At 30.6% G+C, this 4,590-nt stretch overlaps 1 long non-coding RNA gene across 1 annotated transcript; it reads right to left on the reverse strand.

The window, feature by feature from the left end:
- Window positions 1-1,847: 1,847 nt before the first annotated feature.
- LOC145952703 (uncharacterized) lies at window positions 1,848-4,064 on the reverse strand. Its single transcript, XR_014430221.1, has 3 exons — window positions 3,337-4,064; window positions 2,877-2,950; window positions 1,848-2,257 (listed from the first exon to the last, which is right to left on the reverse strand). It is a non-coding gene; the product is annotated as an uncharacterized LOC145952703 (long non-coding RNA).
- Window positions 4,065-4,590: the final 526 nt, after the last annotated feature.

The following is a 4,590-nucleotide window of genomic DNA, read 5'->3' on the forward strand; positions in this document are numbered from 1 at the left end:
TTTACGATGAAATACTTAATTTTTCTTTTAATTTATCGAATTTTCTTTATAGAAGTTTTTTAGATTTACTTGCTGAGATGTTTGTTTTGGCTGCAATATAATTAAAATTTTATTTTATAAAACCAAATAACAATAATAATATTTAAAAATAGTATTAAGTTTCAAAACTATTTTTTTTAAAAAAATTCACAAAAAATTACCAGTGATTATTTATTTATTTGTTTTTTTCATATTATAATCTACAAGAAACTTCCTTACAAATTTTAAAATTTACAGAAAATTTATCTACAGATTTTAAATTTTCCAAGAAATTTACCTGCAGATTGTATAATTTAGAGGGAATTTACCTACAAATTTTATATCTGCAGGAAGTTTGATGCAAAATTTTGCTATATTTTTTTTAAAAAAAAAGTCACAGATTTTTATGAAAAAAAATTCCCCTCAAAGATGGAGGCACCACTCTATTTAAAATAAGAAACAAACAATAAAGAAACACCAAATAAAACCGAGTGGCTAACGAACACTACTAGAATTTTCTTTATTATTTGAGGATTTTCTTGCAAATTTTTCTCAAAAATTCGCAGGAAACAAGTTACCTACAAAATTTTCTGCAAATTAAAATTTGCAGGTAAAACCTTCGTGGATAACTCATTTCCCACGGATTTAAAAATTCGTAAGAAATTTCTTGCGAATAATTTTTGCATGAAAATAATAAATTTTTGCAGGAAATTTTGGCAAGAAAAATTATATTTTAAATATTTCCTGCGGATTTTGCTGCAAAATAATCCGCAGGTAAAGTTTCCTGAGAAAAAAATTGCAAGAAAATGTGTAGGTACTTTTCTGCATACCTAAAATTTGCAGCAAAGTTTCCTGCAAATTTTAAAACCGCAAGAAAAGTCGTAGAAAAGTTACTTGCCAGCTTTCAAAATCGAAAGAAATTGTTACGGAACTAAAATTTGCAGGAAACTTTCCTGCAAATTTTCCTGCAAATTTATTCTGCAGGAAATTTTTGCAATATAAATAAAATATTTTTCGCAGGAATTGTGACCGCTTGATCCTCCGTTTGAAATTTCGAGCTGCTTCCTATATATTGGGCCATTCCTATTCGGCCTTCTTCGTGCTGATGCTGATGATGGTCCATAAATTTTATTTTTAGCAAGGTGCAACTTTCGAATTGCTAATGCAGCAAAAATAGATATTTATTTACAAAATTTTAGTTTTTAGCGATGATTTTTTATTTATCAATTTAAATCAAGTTTTTTTTAATGTAAATTGATTTAAATCTACATTAAACTTAAACATTATATTGATAATTGGTTTTACCTATTAAAGTGGCTAATTTGATAATGTTAAAACACTATAAATATTAACTCTAAAATTTTATGTATTCTTAGATTAATTCATCATTTTAATTATATTTAAAATAGAACTATTGATTCAAAAAAAAATGTATACAAATACTGCATACGAATGTCTTAAAAGTAAAGAATGTTAAAACTTTAGTTTCCTCTTATTTAGTTTTATAGAAAGTAAGGGAAAGAAAGAAATATGTATATAAAATGATATAAATATTTCAAAAAAATAATAATAATAAGGGTAGCATGATATTTTTATTTCATAAAACCAACTGTCTTTTCCCATCTCCATTTTGGACGGATCATAAATTCTATCAGTCTCACATCCTTTTCTAATTATTCCTTCTCTCTTGAAACGAAACAAAACAACAGAAGGAACAAAATTGCTGCATTTTTTCATCTTCCCTTGTCATTCATTCGTTTAAAAGTTAAAACAGGACCGGTGTTTGAACCTTTTCAACTAAACAGACTTCTAGAGAAATCATGACATAATTTATTTATTAAATTAGCTTAGCCTAGCTTGGGCTTAACTAGGTAATGCCATAAACATCCACCAAGTAATTTTATCTATTTTCACTTCTAGGGTCTGTTTGAGTAATTTTTTCAGAAACACAAGATAGAAAAATAGAAAGGAAATAACTTCTTCTATAAGCTAGAATTAGGTTTGTTGACCACTCTTTTCCCACCTAAACGTGACGATGGAAATAGTATTATCAATACCTAGTGAAATGTGTAGCATCATAAAACCAAGTTGACATTCATATATTTTTTCAACAGGCAACACATTGATACAACTCAAGTTTTTGAGAAGACAGAGTCATGCTCAGATACAAAGCATATTGACCTCACAGAAGAGAATGTGGATAAAGCATGCCTGAGTGTTTTTAGAGTTATCCCGGTACCTGCAGAGAATGTAGTCCACATGGCAACAGATCAGGTGAACATTCAGGCAGTTGGAGACAATGAATGGAGTGATATTCAGGCAACATCTAAGACGGTTTTTATTCAAAACTCAAATTCTTCCTAAAATAAACTGTAGATACAATAACGCAACAGATACAATGCAGCACACTTATATAACAAACAAGTATATGGTGCTTAGAGAAGATCACACACACAAACTATGATTCTTCACTACTTATTGTTAACTTGATTGTTAAAATAGTTTCTTGACAAGTAATTATAAAATTTGTTTTAGTTATTACAAAATTATTATTACGGTGCCTTAGTATAAGAATTGTGTTCTTAAATGAATATTATTGTAAATCTTGAGTGTTTAAAAAGCAGGATCATCCTTAACTTAAGGCACATTCTACATTGGTCCGACCAAAACCAAGATATCACCCAATCTAATTTATTATGATACTTTAACCACACATTTCCAACATCATAAACAATTCTACATTGGATAACTCACCTATTCCAAAAATACAGGTCAGCAGCAAAGTGAAATCTAATTTATTATTGATGATTATGATCAATCAAAGTGAAATTTCAATGGAAATAAAACTTTCAATGTACCTTTCCAGTTTTTGTATCCCCCACAGTTGAAATTTGCAGGCGCGGGAGAGCTACAGCCGGAGATAATCACATTCCTGTTAAGATAAAATAATTATATTCAGCAGATGATTTTTTTAAAAAAATACTGTTAATTACCTAGGTGTAGTATTTGATTATTGATCCACTTTCATTGGATAGGAAGATCTTATATGTTGCTAACAATTTACTGGAATACTAAACCTATGACATCCTTCACATGGATCGAGCAATATGAAAAAGTTAAAATAAGAAGCCGTAGAGATATTACGCCTCATACTAGGAATTTGCAAAGGGATTTAACATCCTGATATATTATAATACAACTCAGATATGTACAACATACATCACTCTTCTTTCAATTTTCAGATTTGACTTTCACCTTGTATAACACTTTGAAGTTTGAACAAAATAGTACACAACAATCGATGTCTGGTGGTCATACCTGATGTCACCAGCTTGGCGCTTTCCAAGATTGAAGAGAATGAGACAAAAGCCAGTTACAAGTATCTACACGAAAGTTGTGACAAACAATTAAAGACATGAATTTTATCCTATATAATGATCAAAAAGTACCCTTTTAAGACATCTTAATTTAATCTCTACAATCTCAAATCAAATTATGGGTTCGAGGCCACCATGGTGCAGGGAAATTCTCAGCATATCAGATGAATATCTAACCATAAGATTTATACTAGAAAGCACTAAAATTTATCTCAGAATTTTCACACAACATACGAAGACTATTTTTTTGTTTTATCTTTTTCAAAGGTCGCTCCGGGCTTAAATTCAGATTCAAGATAAGCTTAAATGACCAGGCCTGAGTGTTAGGTGAATTGACTTATAGTCATAGACCAAAAAAAATTCGCAAATAATACTACACAGTAATTTGTGCACTAAAATTTATGACAGGGAACCAAACAAGCTCTAAAGGGGACAATCTCCCAGCTCATGATCACTCTCGGGAACATTTTGACACTATTCTTCAACAATTTTTTCACTTTCACCTTGAGAGCAATGTGGCATGTGCTAGGTGAGTTTTCCATTGATAGGCCTGTGACACGTGTATACTGAAAATATGAATAGGCTGAAGTGTGATGATGGGCTACATAACAAGAGAGAAGGATATTGGAAAATGACTACAGCAAAGAATGTATCAAGGGCGAAAGAGAGAGAAGGTTATAGCCGCAGATATGTTTGTCACATGTAGGGAAAGAGGAGTAGGAAATTAGCCTATTCAGAAGCAAAAGTAGCAGCCAAATACCAAATATAAAAATTACATATAATAATTATTAATCAATTAACCTACTTCCTCTAACTTTAACAAATTAAAATCAGTGGCTTAATTGAAAATTCATAATAAAATTACAGAGTTGAGCAACTTATATAGCTGTGTAAAATTAGCTTATATACCTCTGTCCTATAGCTTGTATCAGCTATTGGAATCTTTCTTTTTGTTATCTAATCTGCTGCAACAAACACAACAACCGTAAACAAAAAATTAAACAATAAAGTTCAAAGGCATCAAAATTCAACCAATTGCCACTAGGAAAAATAATAACATCACAACATATATAAGGTTTCAGCAATCCGGTTCAGCAAGAATGCTTACCTTAATGCTTATCTTAATTCCTCGGGACTTGGCAGCAAATGTTATTCCTAATATCAAACCACGCACCACCTGCAGTTTACGGAGGGA

The sequence above is a fragment of the Cajanus cajan genome, chromosome 10 (genome assembly GCF_000230855.2).
Source record: "Cajanus cajan strain Asha chromosome 10, NIPB_CcT2T_4, whole genome shotgun sequence".
Lineage (NCBI taxonomy): Eukaryota > Viridiplantae > Streptophyta > Magnoliopsida > Fabales > Fabaceae > Cajanus > Cajanus cajan.